Source organism: Ambystoma mexicanum, chromosome 4q (assembly GCF_040938575.1).
Source record: "Ambystoma mexicanum isolate Mex_15411 chromosome 4q, UKY_AmexF1_1, whole genome shotgun sequence".
NCBI lineage: Eukaryota > Metazoa > Chordata > Amphibia > Caudata > Ambystomatidae > Ambystoma > Ambystoma mexicanum.
In genome coordinates, this window is record NC_090928.1 from 654640785 (window position 1) to 654657335 (window position 16551).

At 47.7% G+C, this 16551-nt stretch overlaps 1 protein-coding gene across 3 annotated transcripts in view; it reads right to left on the minus strand.

The window, feature by feature from the left end:
- PSME4 (proteasome activator subunit 4) overlaps positions 1-16551 on the minus strand; it is a 3386216-nt gene that overhangs the window by 1250471 nt on the left and 2119194 nt on the right. The gene's annotated exons all lie outside the window — the stretch shown is intronic.

Here is a 16551-nt window from a genome sequence, read left to right on the forward strand (position 1 = left end):
GGAGGAGAAAGACGGGGAGACCTGAAAGGATGACGAGCAGGGAATTGCCCTTTCCATTTTTCAACCCAGACCCGCAAAGCCTCCCAGAAGGGAAACGCAAGACTGGGAATTGTATCTGGTGCATGGTGCGAAGGATGGCAGCGGTATATGGGACCCTCCAGCACTGATAGCCAGGGCAGGGAGAAGCGGTTGCCATCGTGGTACTGTCCTTTACTCCAGAGGCAGGGGACGCCAACAGAGTTCGGCACAGCCAGTGAGTCGCAAAGAGCTGATAGATTGTACTGTGTTGGGCTCAAGGTTGTGAAGAACAACATTGTATGAATAAAGAAGAGTAATGTACAAAGGTCTTTTGGAAAGCCAAATTGGTATCAGAGTTGGAGTGGTCCGGCGCCACGTGGGCACTCATTCAAAGGACTCTGATGCCACGCTCCTGAATAAGGGGAATGTGTTGAACTGAAAAATCAAAGGGGTCCTGCAGCAGGTTATGTTAAATCCTGTGCATAATTGAAAGTCTTCAGTTGTTTTGTTTGTAGAAACTACAAGTACCAAGTGGCCTTAGGGGTGGCTGGCGTAAGTTGTCAAAGTGGTCATACGAGGGTCAAACCAAACCCCTTGTACAGTCGAAAGTCTTTGGCATGATGTGGAGGCAAATGTGAACCCAACTGAGTGATGCCAGCGAATAAGGGTGAACAGCAATACACTTGTGAACATTGCGACAAGTCTGAGCCCAACTGAGGGAAGCCAACATTGCGAATGGCTGGTCTGAGCTCGACTGGGGGAGGCTAGCATTTAGAGAAGGATCGGAGCCTGGCTGAGGAGGGTTTCAAGGGTGAAGAGTAATCACCTGACGTGAAGATTAGCAGAAGGAACTTTTGTTTGTTGTTAATGGCATATCAGGCCATTGGAAGCAAGAGACTTTGCATGATAGAGACTTGGACACAGAAGGTCTGGATATTGAGAAAAGGAACTGTAACCTCATGCCAGAAAAGCCCAGGAGTGTGCTGTGCTCAAGAGTCCGAACTTGTCTTGTTCTAAAAACGTGGGGAAGGGAGCCCCGGCCATAACATCCTGACTTATCATTTTGTGAGCACTTCTTTCTTTTCTTTTGAACATTATCCCACACTATTTTGTAGCATAGTGGCAAGGATTGGCAACATTTTTTAGTATAGGCCCTTTTTATATGACTAAACTCCACTTAGATGGTATTCTTATTATTTGATGGTCGTAGCTTGTTCCCATCTTAGATTTAGGTTTACATTAGGCGTTTATCTCACCCATTTCTACAGTTTAATAGAAACCCTTGAACTGTGATGACTTGTGTCCGTCCTACTTTGATACCATGTTTTCCTTACACCCCTCATACCTTTTTCTCCTTCACTTTTCTCTTTTTCTCTCCCTCCTCATGACGCCCGTCCTCAATTCCACTCAAGTCCTCGCAGTGAGCGCCCCAACCCTTCAAAGACACATCCTTGACCACTCGGGCCTGAGGCCACAGAGGCCAGGTGGTTTCCCCCGCCATGGGATTGCTGAGATCCGCCCACCAGGCGAGTTCGTTGACAACAGGTGCGGACACCTTGAGGGGATCGGAGAGACCTCTAAGGTGCTGTGACCAATGACCCCTTAGGAGCCACCAAAAGGATCTCATGTGCAGTCTGGCCTCTGGCACTAGAAAAATAAAGGTGACCATGAGACCTAAGAGGCGGAGGAAGGAAGCTGCTCGTAGAGTGGCTTGGTTCCAGAACAAGTCGACCATCTGTGCTAAGCCGTTGACTCTCTTTGGTAGGGAAGGTCTTACCAACCCGGGTGTCTAGGACTGCCCCGATGAACTGGACCCTTTGGACTGGTGTCGCGTGGGACCTTCAGGGAGAAGCCCAGCACGTGCAGTAGCAGGCAGGTGTTCTCTAGATGAGGAGACCTGCCCCGCTGACTTCCCTCGGGTCAACCAGTCGTCCGGGTATGGGAATAAATGGACCCCGGGTCTCCTAAGGTGAGCTACCACTACTGATATGACCTTGGTGAAGACCCTCGGAGAATAGGTCAAACCAAAGGGAAGCACATTGAACTGATGGTGCTTGTCCCCTATGATGAACCTTAGGAACTTCCTGTGCTTTTGATTAATTGGCACATGGAAATAAGCATCCTGTAGATCTATTGACACCAGCCAGTCTTGTAGCTCACGAGTGTGGAGAATTTCTCTCAACGTCACCATCCTGAATTTGTCTTTCCTCAGGTACTTATTCAAGGCCCTGAGGTCTAGAATGGGACGGGGTACTCCCTCTTACTAGGGTACCAAGAAATACCGGCAATACCAACCCGATCCTCTCTATTCGGGAGGTAACTCTTGCCCGACACTCTTCAACAACAGGGTTCGCAGTTCTTCCTGAAGCACCCGTCCCGGTTGGATTGGAGGTGGTGGGGGTCTGTCTGGTTGTTTTCTTCAGAAAGGCAGACAATAACCCCACCGAACAAGCTGCAGAGCCCAGGCATTGGAAGTAATTCTCTGCACTGGGGCCAGTGCTCTGTCAACCATCCGCCAACCAGTACGTTGTGAGAGGGGAAATCAAAGTGGCTTAGGTGGCTGAGGTCGCCCCCTGCGATGTTGCTACATGTTGGCCCTTAGAAGGCCCCCTGCCACTTCTGAAGCACGAGAAACGCTTTTGCACTTGCTTGGCCGGCGGGAGCTGTGCGTTCCTGTCGTAAGGCGTATATCGCCCGTAGCCCCTTGCCCTAGAGGCAAAGATGAAGGCAGGCTCTGCCGGATGCGCAGCCAGGCCTAAAGACTTTAGCAGCGATTTTGGGTTCCTTAAATTTCTCCAAGCAATAGTCAGCCTTTTGGCCCAACAGGAAATTGCCCTTGAAGGGCAAGTCCAGCAATTTTGCCTAGACATTAGGTGAAAAGCCAGAAGATTTCAAGAAGGCCTGCCTCCTCAGTGTTACTGCCGACGCCATAGAAAGGCCCACACAGTCTGATGTCCAGGTCCGTTCGCAGCGACGGCCTGGCCACGTCTTTCCCATCCTCTACCAGCTGTAGGAAGCCCTCCCACATTGCCCCCTCAGGGACGTACTGCGCAGCATTCTCCACTGCTGCCCAAAGACCAAATGAATATTTGACAAAGCTACTTGCCACATTGGTAGCTTTAAGGCCCATACTGCCCAAAGTAAATGCCTTTTTGGCCAAGGCATCAAGCTTCGCCGGATCCCTGCCGGGTGGTAGAGTGAAGGTTGAAGAAGCTGGTCTGGAAGAGACTGTAGAAGCATAAGCAGCCCTTCGGGAGAGGTGAGAGGAGAGGAATGAAGGGTCCCCTGTAGCCAGCCTATACTTCCCTTAAATGGTGGAACTAACCGGGGGAATAGAAAAAGGACGCTACCACAGAGCGGTCGGAGGGTCAGCAATTGCAGGGTTTAGAGGCATGTTGCATTCCATCACCGGACCTTCATCCAGAATATCGGTGAGTCCGTACCCCTGCATTTGTGCTACTGAGGATTGCAACCCTAAGGTGCCAATGACCCTTTCTACCAAAGCCCTGTATTTGGAGAAATTATGAGTATAGGTCTGGCTTTGTTGAAATTCCAGGTCTGGTGAGGTATCCAAACCACTGGCCTCATGAAGGCTGTGAGCTAGCTGTAGTAGCCAATTGTGCTCCTCTAAGTAGTCGACACCCCTGTACCTACGTAAACAGGATCGACATCCCCTTGGTCTCCCGTGTCATCGGCACTGAAAATATTCGACATGGTGCCGAAAAGAAATCTGACCGGGAGGGCGGGGTTTAAGACTTATCGACAACCATTGGCGCCGATGTCTTGTCTTCAGGCGCTGATAGGGTGGCAATTGACGTTGATTGAGGACGTGATGCCAAAGCATTGACAGCTTTGAAAACTCGGGATGGACCCGGCATCAAGGGCCATGAGATCTCCTTCGATGTGGAAGGGTTCTTCGACACTGATGGAATTGGCACGAGGGCGTGTGAGGGGTCGGGAACGCTGAGTGCCACTAAAGCCTTCGAGGCCTGCTGTGTGGGTGGGCAGGGGGGAAATCAACCGCCCCTACCGCAGCATATTTTTTAAACATCACGAGCAAGGAGGTTTCAAAATCCTCCCACTACTGCGGGTAGTAGGCCAAGCCAACGGCTTACCTTTCTCAGTCAATGAATCAGAGTCCTGAAAATGGCCTCTTGGTCTTTCGAGATGAGGACAGAGTATGTTGCTTACCTGTAACTCCTGTTATCCAGCATTGGTATCTTTCATGGATTCACATGCTTTGAATAAATTGCCACAGCAGTAAACATCTTGTAATAGGAGGTGTAATGGGAGAAGGCATATTTTTGAAACAAGCGTTGCAGGATGGCTCTTCCAATCTTTGCTTCAGCCTCTCCTCGTCCCTCCATGCAGTAATGCTTGACAAAGGTGTGCAGGGCTGCCTAGGTTGCTGCCCAGCATATGTCTGACAGGGGAATCTCTGCCCACAGCTCTGCTGAAGACCTCACTGCTCCAGTGGAATGAGCATGAACAGGTCCATGTAGCGGCCGATTGTCCTGGGTGTGTGCTGTGGAAATTGTGGAGGAGACCCATCTAGCAATACCTTATTTTGAAATAGGTCGACCTTTGTTAGGGTCCCCAAAGGCCACAAATAGCTGAGACGTGCGCCTGAAGTTCTTTGTTCTGTCTATCTAGAACTTTATAACTCTTCGAAGGTCTAGTGAGTGTAGAGTCTGTTCCGCTGGTGCAGATGGAAGCGCAAAGAAAACTGGTAGAGTAACCTCAGTTTGTAAGTGGGAGGCGGATAGTACCTTGGGAATGAATGTAGGGTTTGTTCTCAGGATGACCTTGTTCCTTTCAAACCGGAGATATGAAGGGTTACAGATAGCACATGTATTTCTGATATCCGTCTGAAAGATGCGACTGCCACCAGAAAAACTGTCTTCCAAGACACACATTTTATGTCTGTAGTTGCCATTGGTTCGAACAGAGGTTTCATTAGAGCAAACAGCACAGTGTTTAAGCTCCACTGAGTTAGTGCTTTTTTATGACAGGGGGGGGATAGGTGCATTTTTAAGATGCAGGCTTAGAAAATGAGAGCTTTTCCTTGCTTTCTGGTGTATCTAGAAATTGCTGCTAAATGTACCTTGATGGATGAGTGTGATAAACCATCTTTGGCTAATTTTAACAGGTGCAGTAGAATTTGGTGAGGAGCCACACACAACGGGTCCAATTGTTCTTGAGAACACCAAGTGTTATGTCATGTTACTTTGCATTTATATAGCGCCTTATGTACCTTTGGTATAGTCTCAAGGCGCTGGTAGGTTGAACGCCCTCAGGAACCGAAGTTGAAGTCAGTATAGAGAGTAGGGAGAGTCAAAGGTGCGTGTGAGCAACGGATGTGTGTGCAACTGGTGTGGTATTTCTGTAATAGCTGCTTCTTAGCTTTAGGTGTGGTGGTTGAGAGATCAAGAGTATGTGTTCGTTCTGGAAGGTTTCATCCAGACCGATTCTGGCTGCGTTAGGCCTGAGGAGAACGCCCGGCTGGAGGGTGTGTAACCAGCAGTGTTTAGTTAGAGTGATGGCAAGTATGAGGCTGATGTTGGTATGGGAACAGCTATACCGAATGGTGTCATAGTATCTCTGAATTCTAGTTTAATGGTGGTGTAAAGAAGAGAGTAAGAGTGGTGATGTGAAATGATGGTTTACATGCTCTTTCAAACGTTCCATGCAGTCCAAACCATTCCATGTATGTTGCGCAATTCAATGCGCTCCAATCCGCTCCGTGCACTCCAATCCGCTCCGTGCACTCTGATCTGTTCCGTGTATTCCAAGTTGATGTATGCACTCCATCCACATATTTCAACCGTTCCATCCACATCCGCTCTACGCACCCTCTTCCTCCCTGCACACTCTTCCGCAAGGATTTGTTTGTGCAACGATTTGTTTGTGGATTCGGCCCTGGCAGCCTTTAGTATGTTTCTGCACTCCTGTGTGAGTGTGAGTTACCCGAAGTCAAGAACCAGGCCTTTAAGTTGAGCACCCCTGGATTGTGGTGTCGCACCTGTTGGTTGTACATGGTTAATAGAACAGGGTCTTGACCCAGAAGAATTGGACGGTCCTGGGACAGGTGAACAAGCTCTGAAAACCACGATTGTCTCGCCCATGTTGGCGCTATGAGCATGAACGTGCACTTGTACATTGCAATCATTTGTAGGACCTGGCGTTGGAAGGAATGCATACGAAAAGATTTCCTCCCATGACATTGCGAATGCGTTGCCTAGTGATTGATGATACGGATATCTGCTTGCGCACAGCTGGCATTTCTTGTTCTCCCATGTGGCAAATAAATTGATGGTCGGTGTTCCCCATCAGTTGAAGATCTGTAGGAGTTTCTTGTCCACCAGCTGCCACTCGTGTGACTGCTTGTTGGCCCTGCTCAGTTGATCTGCACTTTCGTTTTCTTTTCCTGGAAGGTGAAATGCTTGTAGTTTCATGCTGTTCTGGGTGGCCCAGTGCCACAGTTTTTGGGCCCTTCTGGAGAGTGTCCTTGATCTCGTGCCTCCCTGTTTCCGTACATAATACATTGTGGTTGTGTTGTCCGTGAACACTCTTAACACTTTGCCTTTGAGCACTGGTTGGAATGAATGGAGGGTGTGAGCCACTGTATCAGCTCCAGTACATTGATGTGGAGTTGTGCCTCAGTCAGGGAACCACAGTCCTTCACTGAGAGTTGGTAAGTGTGTGTGCGCGTGCCCAATCCTGTTAGTGAGGCATCTGTGATCAGGGTTTCTTGAAAAGGCGGATGCCTGAATGGGACTCCCTTGGAGATGTGGGATGGTATGAGCCATCATTGCAAGCTCTCTGAGCAACCTTGTTACTGTCAGCCTGTCATTCCATGTTCCCTTTTAGCTGCGACCACCGATTCACTAAGAATTCTTGTAGCATTTGTGACCTGCAATATTGTATTAGGGGAATGCATGGCGACATGGTTCCCAAGAGTTGCATGACGGTTCTGGCTGTGAGCTTGGTGCCTGGGTAAAACTTCCCGACTAGACGGGGTATTGACGAGGTCCTCTCTACCGAGGGACGTACTCGGCCCTCGTTGGTGTTGAACTGTGCCCCTAGGAACACTAACGTGTTTGATACCATGAAGCAGGACTTGCTCGAATTTATTGCAAAGCCGTGGCATAAGAGGGTGCTGGACACCTGCCGGATTGCTCTTTCCGCCACTCTTTACGTTGGTGCTCCTACCAACCAATCGTCCAGATATGGATACACGTGGTACCCATTTTTCATGAGCAATGCGGCTACAGGAGCAAGGCATTTCGCGAATGTTCTTGGGTCTGACCGAAGGCCAAATGGGAGGACTTTGAATTGGGAGTGGTTTGTGCCCACGACAAATCTTGTGAATTTCCTGTGATGGCGATGTGGACGTATGCGTCTTTGAGCTCTTGTGACGCTAGTAAGTCATTCTTCCTTATTGGCATCTGCAAAGGTGACCATCTTGAACTTTTGTTTCTTGACATATTTGAGATTTCTTAGGTCCAGAATTGTTCTTCTGTTTTTTTGACGACAAAGAATCTGAAGTAGGTTCCTTTGCCACTTTGATGTTGCAGGACTTTTTCTACTGCCTTTTTCATGAGTAGTTAATCCACTTCGCCCTTTAAGATGTTTAGGTGCGGCTGGTGTTGAAATATTGGGGGCATTAGCACGGGATTCCCTGGAATTCTGAGGTGTGACAGTTTCTTATGATGTCTAACACCCACATGTCTGTGGTTAACTGTTGTCACTGCTGTAGATGGTGTTGCAAGATGCCCCCTACTTGCTGCAGTTGAACCGTGGGTGTGTGTGTGTGTTTCTGATAGATGTCAGGCTTGCTTTTGCTGCCTGCCTCTAGAGGAGGATGTTGTTTGTCACCTTCTTGTAGCTTGTATGAAGTTTTTTTTTGCTTAAATGGGTACGACTGGCAATACCCCTGGCAGTACACTTGCGAATATGAAGATGTCCTTTGGTATGCCTTTACGCCTCTACCTGTCATAGTAGAACAACCAGAGGCCCCTCTCAAGCAGCGAAAATTGCGTCTCCCCGTCAGTGTGGTGAGCAATCTCGCTGTATCAGTGTCTGCTTTTATTGCTTTTAGGGCGTCATCAATTTTGGGACCAAAGTGTTGGTCTCCCTCAAAAGGCATGTCTAGAACCTTTGATTGCACATGTGTTCTGAAGTCTGAATTTTAACCATGCCTGTCTTGTAAGTACTAGTCCATTACTAATTTGTTTAAACCTTGTTTCCACTATGTCAACTATGTTGATAGCATGATTTGAGGCATCTCCACCCGCTTAGAGGATGTCCAAGGTCTGTTTTCTTTTGTCTTCTGGCAGGTATTCTAACAACGGTGTGAGCCGGTTCCACATCTCGCGGTCATATCTCAAGTTTATTTTTCAAGAAAGTTAGCTGCTTTTATTGACGTGGCTCCTGTGGCTAGGACTTTCTTACCGAAAGCGTCTTGCTACCTACTGCCATTGTCAAGTGGTACAGCGCATTTCTGACCTTTCGCGTTTGATTTTCTACATGCTGCTGCTGCTACCATTGAGTCAGGTGTCGGCTGGGATGCAAGCAATTTAGGGGACTCTTAAGGAGCCTTATATTTCTTCTCTAAGGAGCCTTATATTTCTTCTCCAAGTAGCCTTTCAATGCTCGTTCTGAGAAAGGTTTTCTCATTAGTAATAGACCTTCCTCCCAAACGTGGTCTAGGATGGGAGTGGACAGTACCGCCTTCCTGCGCTTGTGCATTAAATCAAAAAGGAAGCAATCCTTTTTCTGCTCCGATGGTATTAGGCCAAATTCTTCACGAGCCCTTTGTACAGTATTGTGGAAAGCAGTTATGTCATCTGGTGGAGACTGATGTGACGGTTCTTCAGAATCTTGTATCAGACCCAAGTCTGTGCCCTACCAGTTATTTGGTTGTGTAGATTTTGAGGTTGAGGTATCAGTGTCGCTGTTACCTTCCTCATCGTCGGTACGGGAATGGTGTGGTCTTGGTCAGGCCCCTCGTGTTCTAATGGGGCTGCCGGTCCTGTTAAGTCGTTTGTGCCTCATAAGCCTGATGGGCAGTCCCCTTGGTTCGTTCACCCGGTTTCTGTCAGGCCTGCTGGGTTCCCTTGAAGGGCCTGGCGCCTCGTCGGGTTTCTGCAGGAGGTTTCTTACTGGTAGCTTGGTCTCCCGTTGTTGAAGTATGTTCTGAAGAGTAGATAGTACTTGTAAACGTAACAGGGACTGTGGGTTGAGTAGCAGTTCTGATGGTTGTGGAGGAGCAGCAGGGGTTGGTAATGAGGGTGAGAACCCTGTTCAAACTCTGAATCAATGTGGTGCTCCAGTATCTGGCCCGGAAAAATTGACTATACTGGCGACAGTGTTGGAGCCTTAGTTGCTATTGGGTCATCAGTGTTCCCTTTGGGTGACTGAGCTGAAGAATGTTCCCCAACTTCTGTTATTATGTCATGCTCTATCATGATGGTAGGCCAGTGCAGGTGCTTGATAGACAGTTTTAGGACTATCGGACCTTGTTGTGCCGGTTCAGAGACCTGTATCTGCTCTTGCTCCTTCCTATTTGGCACATGTTTGTCATCCGACTTGCGTTTGTGCCTTGGTTTTGTCCTTTTTTGTCCTCCCCGTCGACGAAGCAGACAGGAAAGGTGTTGATGACCTTCCATGTACTGTTAGCGATGCTGCATTGTTTCCTGTGGGCGGGGTGAGTGTTGTCGACAGGCATGTGGGCGGAATCGTCGTCGATGAAAATTTCATCCGTTTATCGGTTGACGTCAAATTGTGTCGTTGACGAAGAGGTAACCAATGATGGTTTTGTGGCTGTCGACGATGATGGTTTGATGGTCGTCTACGATGAGGAGGCCGAACGACGATGGTTTTGCCGTCATCAATGACTATTTTGTTGTCGACGATCGGAGTGGCGGTTTCTTGGCAACCTTCGGTGAAGGAGCGCCTATTGCCGAGACTCTCGCCGTTTTCGTCAGCAGCGGGTTACACGTCACCAATGTCGTGGATGGATCGTTTTTTCCTCCTTTTTCCTTTTGTGGGTCGCAGATGAAGAGAAAAAAAATGTCATTTTCGCCTCTGATCTGGCCCTTGTACAGACTTTTGGCCTACCTGACTTGCGTTCAACCACACTTAGAGGATTCTGCCTCTGAAAGGGGAGCTGCCCTCAGTGAGCCAAAGGGCCAGTCTTCTCTTCTTATCCTTGAGGGTTTTTGTGCTAAAGGAAGAACAGATTTCTCAATCCTCCTGAATGTAATTAGGATAGAGGCAGTATATGCATTCAAAATGCTGGTCACCCTCAAAATTCTTAATACCACATGACTGACATGCCCTGAACAGAGCCTTCTGTTTTTCCACCATATTAAGAAAATAAGAAGCACTTATCTATCTAGATGATGTATTTGTAAAGTTGTGAAGAAATATTTTGAGTTTTTGCTGGTTCTTGACTTTGTCTCCAGGAGAGAAAGCCTTGAGGCGTCCTCAGCACGGTGTGCGGTTAGATTATGAAGATGTAAAGACTAATAGCATCTCAGAACACACTGAGATGGCAACGTGGTCACTCCAAACGAGGATATTATCCTCTTCCACAAAGTATCATAACATATGTAAACACTTGACTTTAATTTTCTTGCATAATTAAATAGTTCATTACTTTATAAATCACACAATTGCATTTTGTTTCATCAACCACCTATGTTAACTCCACTGGATACCACCAAAATAAATCAAAGTACACAATTCAACTCACAGAAATTCTATTAAGCCATGATTGAATTGAAAAAAAGTATTTTATATTCAACAATGTTTTAGTTGTAAGTGTTTTCACAAAGTATTCAAGAAACATATAACACAATTAAGTAACAACCCTGTGTTGATCTAACAATATTTTTCTCATATTGTACATTAAGAAGTTGATCAACACTTCATATGACGCGTTTCGGGGTCCTATGTCCCCTTCTTCAAGTATGAATGTTACTTTGTGAATTCCCTTGACTGTTAAAAAAGATAAAGCAATTCCATCAGTAATTTTTAATGTGATTTCCCTGGCCAAGACCATGTGCGCATAAAGAATAAATACTATCACTAACCTTACTGTCATGGGGATATCTCAACCCCTTCAAGCAGAATATGTATATAGCCTCAAGATATTTCCACCAAAATCTAAGAATAATAATCAAACCAATGCATAAGGTTTTTATTTTCTATTTTTTGACCAATGTTCAATACTAAAGTCAGGAGTAAGGTGTTACCTACTTTATGGTGGTTCAGATCCTCCTACTTGGTGATCCTCATCACTTTTAAATAGAGGTCTGCTGTCTATCAATCCAGATAAATCTATAAACAAAACCACCAGTAACCATCAGATAGTTTGTAAACCTAAAGTTCAGCTACATGTTCAACTATTCTGAGCATGTATTGTAGAGGCCCTTTCAGTACTCACCAATCGATGTATTCATCAAACCAAAGTCCGGGAACAGGGAGAACAGCTCCACGAGCAGCCTCCCGTCCAGGGCATCTTGGCTATCTTGGGCTCATAAATCCCTGCAGTCATACGATCGTGAAGCCGCTCACGTGACATTCGGGGAGTCCACTCCACTGGTGTTTACATTAAGGTACCTCAATCTTAACTTGATTATTTGTTTAATAGATTCGGTACAAATCAAAGCTATTACATCAAAAAACATTTATATTGCCATTTTAAAATATCTTTCGAAAACATGTCACGTGATCGATATGTTGATCATGTGACATAATGATTTGAATTTAAGGAATACAAATTTCCTAATGTTTATAGAAAAAGCTTGTCATGAAAAACTTGCATTAAGAATCTGAAGATGGCCTCCTGGGTGGGGCTTGTCACTCAATGTCCCATTGGCTGATGCACAATACACCCAAAAGGACATAGATGGGCTACTAAAGTGAGCCTAACAACTCAATTATAAGCTATAATAAAATGTTACTGAGGATTCCCAGCCTGTCGGCGGGGAAATTTGAAAGCATATGAATCCATGAAAGATCAATGCATGAGAAGAATGGCTCCTCGAGTGGGACCGATTCTTCTTCTGCAGATATTCTCTGTCGGGGTGTGCCCCTCGGTTTCGGCCTCCGAGGACCAAACCGTCGACTGCGCCAGTGATTTTGAGGGCGGTCGACCAAGCACAAGCTTAGCAGCCCGATTGCAAAGGGATTTCGGCTGCATTTTGGCACACAATGTACATCCTTCCGTCCTGTGACCCGTGCCGAGGCACCAGAGACACAACTCATGTGGGTCAGTGATGGACATGTTGGTGCCACAATCTTTACACCGTTTCCAGGCAGAAACCCAAGCGACTGACATCTTGCGTCGAGGAATTTAGAAAAAATAAATAAACTTTTTCTGACAAAAATATTCAATGCGTCCAAGACCCGACATGTGTGCGCAGAAAAAAGGAACTGAGGTATGGGGCATAGTGACAGAGTTTATATACGACGCCTGACATCACGCCCGGAGCCGAAGATTGAGTACCAAGCAAGACAGATCGACAGCCAAGTCGAGGTCCATTCCACCCCCTGTCGAAAAAAACGTCCAAAGCAGCGAAGCTGGATGGAATAACTATCAGAAGAGGTATCTGCAGGAGAAAAGCAATCCATTGAAATTATTCTTCTCCTCTGGTATAGCAGAGCGCTAAACATGACTGAGATCCTAAATTAGGGCGATGCCAGCTGAGGCAGCTTTGTAATGGGTAGCATATGTACGTGAGCCCAGGCAGGGCGAACTAGCGCAAATTGCAGGAGACCAGAGGAGCCAGTTCTTATACCCCCATTATCAGTTTAGTTAGACTGCCGTTAGACCGGTAACCCCCTGCTGGGCTCTTGAGATCGGTACTACCGGTTAAAGAACCAAATGCGCGAAAGCCTGAGATCCAGGGATGCAGCTGGGCAACAGTTGGGAAAGGGCGGGGAGGAAGGTAGGGAGTGTGTGGGGATGTGTGCAGTGCATTTAGTTGAGGAGTTTGGGGGGAGGGGGCAGTTGCAGAGCGTTTGGAGAAGGGGTTGAGCAACAGTTGGGGTTGGGAGGGGAGGAGGGAGTTGGGGAGTTTCAAGGAATAGAAGTTAGGGAACGAGCATGCACCCGCGCACCCCCGCGCATAACCCATGTTAGGTACCCACGGGCCAAAGATGATGGAGGGAGAGGGGAAGGGCCGAAAGGGTGATGGGTGACCTAAAAATAAAAACCTGGAACGTCAGGGGGCTTAACAACTACCTGAAGAGAAATAAGATGATGATGTACTTGAGGAGGCAGACAATAGACATACCCCTGATGCAAGAAACTCACCTTACTAATGAGAAACGAAAGGTAATTAAAAAAAAAAAAGTAGAAAGGCACAACCATAGTTTCTACATATTCAGAATATGCTAGGGGGGTGCTCATTTGGGTGGCACCACAGTGCCTTTCCAGGTACTACAGACCATGGTGGAACCACACGGGAGGATGGTAGCGCTCCGGGGGCTCTTGGAGAACAGGGAACTAAGTATTATCAACACATATGCCCCAAACCATGACACAGTGACCTACTATAAAACCTTATATGGTAAGATCAGCCCCCTCATTGGCAAAGCGATCATATGGGGGGGGGGGGATTTCAATTGTACGCTAGATCCTAACCTAGGTAGATCGGATACGAAATTAGATAAACCCACCCCCGCGGCGAGAATGTTACGGGCCTTGCTAAGAGATTTTGGGTTTGAGGACATCTGGAGGCGGCAACACCCAACAGCGAGACACTACTCATATTATGCAGCCCCCATATGACTATGGCTGGACTATGTGTTCACCACCCCTGCAATAGCGGGGGAAGTCGTGGGCTCAGAATACAAAGCCAGTATATTATCGGACCATTCCCCACTGGTGCTGGAATGGCAACACCAGCCCCCGAGAGCCAGAATCCCAACGTGGAGACTCAGAGCCGAGGCACTTACGGACACCACATTCCGAGAGGACCGCCGGAAAGCGTTATTAAGCTATTTTGAGGGGACTCTATGGGAGGCCTTTAAGGTGGTGATAACAGGAGCGACCATCTTCAAATCTAAAGGGCTTCAGGGGGGTATAGAGCGGGAACTGCAGGATGTAGAAAAGAGGCTGGAAACAACAATGGAAAAAGAGGGGACCACACGGGAACAAGCGGGAGATGTGAGTCAGTTGCAAGTGGCTGGTGGGGAGCTATGGGAGAGATTAAGCAACCTAATTACAAGAAATATACAAGAAATATATTGACCTGCAACATGCTGGAGGGGGTAAACCTGGGAGGCTGCTAGCATGGCTATATAAAAATGACACCTAGGCCTGCAATTAGAGAGATAATGGGAGAGGCGGGACAAGTCTGCAATACCCAGTAAACAGAGCTTCCTCAGATTTTATAAACACCTCTATGCAGACAGGGGGAGGAACATGGAGAGGGAGATACAGGAGATCCTGGAAGACATAGGTTTGCCCAAATTAAGCGCAGAGGATAGGGATAACCTAGAATCCCCAGTTACACTGGAGGAGCTGGAGGAGTTAGAAGCAGTGGTGGTGCAGCTACCTACACACAAAGCCCCAAGTACGGACGGGCTCCCTAGCGAGTTTTATAAAACATACAGACAAGAGATCCTCCCCCCGCTGCTAGCAGTGCTAAATGATGCATATGCGAAAGGGAGACTGCCGGAATCTCAGAGAGGCGGTAATCATTCCCCTCCTTCAACCGGATAAGCCTAGCGTAGATTGCGGCTCGTATAGACCATTATCCATGCTGAACCAGGACAGCAAAATCCTTATAGCACCACTTGCGAATAGACTTAAGCCGGTGATAAATAAACTAAATGCACCATGACCAAACTGGGTACCTCCCGGGCAGGAGTATATCTGATAACCATAGGAGGCTCCACCACATTATAGAGCAGATAGAGGGCGACCCAGATGAAATAGCAGTAGTCTCGCTAGATGCTGTTAAGGCCTTTGATTCGGTGGCCATGGCTGTTGGCCGCCTTAAAGGAATATGAGATGGGACCCGGGTACCTGCGGTGGGTGAAAATGTTGTATAGCTCCCCCGTGGCCAGAGTAAAAAAGGGGGCGATCATTTCGGAGAGGTGGCAACTAAGTAGAGGCACGAGACAAGGTTGCCCTTGGTCTCCGATGCTGTACATTCTTGCACTCGAGCCACTAGCAATCTATCTAAGGCACAATACAGCGAAGTGGGGGTGCGCACCAGAGGGGGACCGCACCTGATATCTCTGTATGCAGATGACATGCTCCTGTACCTGCATTACCCGGAGGAGAACCTGCAGTACAACCTAGAAGTGATGAAGCGATATGCGGCTTTATCCGGGATAACGGTCAACCCCATAAAGGTATACCGCGGGCGAACCTACCCACCCTGCAAATAGCCTGGCAGACCAAAACGTTCAGATACTTGGGGATCAACATCTACCATACAGCGGTGGCGGAGCACAAGTACAATACAGAGAAAGCAGTGGAGGGCGTCAAGAATAGCATGGTGTTTTGGACAAAGCTCCCCCTGGTCATGGTGGGGTGGGCGGCCCTGCTGAAAATGGTTCTACCTAGGCTATTGCATTTCTTTGCAAACATCCCACACATGGTGCCCAGGCACTTCTTTACTAAATTACACAGCCTGTGCAGGGGTTTCCTGTGGCATAACACAAGAAACAGGGTGGCCCTGTGGAAATTACAGAATGCGTGTGAGAAAGGGGGGATAATAAATTTACCGAACTTTGAGATATATCACTTAGTGGCGCAATTACAATATGTTGCCAGGTGGCTGGCGGAGGAGGAGACAGCAGAATCCAGGCTGCTGCGGGATGAGAGTGTGCCCCATACTTCTTACGAAAACGAATATGGCTACCCAAGGCAAAGATGCAGGGTAGGCCGAAACTGTCGACACTGGGCAGGGAGGGATGGCACAAAGCATGCCAAACCATGGGAGGCCCGACCCCGTGCTCCCCACAGGCGCCACTTGTGGCGCTCTGTGGTGCAGATGACCAATTAAGAAAAGCGATCCGGAAATACTGGGAGCCAATGGGACTAGCTACCCTGGGGGATATCTGGCAGGAGGGGGAGGCTATGGATTTCCAAACAATGATGGATGAAACCGGGGTACATGCGGGACAGCACATCACATAGTAGAATAGTCAAGAGGGTAAAGAAAGGTGGCCCGAAATAACGCTAGCAGAGCAACCGGATACTGCCATTGAAACGATGTACGACATCTCAGAGGGAGGGCATGAAACATCCAGGATATACGAATTAACAATGTCAATGGGTAAAGAGCCGCTCAAATTGCGGCGGGATTGGGAGGAGGCGGGGGAGACCATGCAAGATGGGCAATGGGAGAGGGCCCAAAGATATCACAAGAAAGTGTCCAGAAATGCCAGGCTACAACAGATCCAACTATATGTTACCCACAGAGCATACATGACCCCCCCCCCAAATGATAGCAAAATTTGGAAATGCAGGGATACAAAAATGCCCCAAGTGTGGAGAGGAGG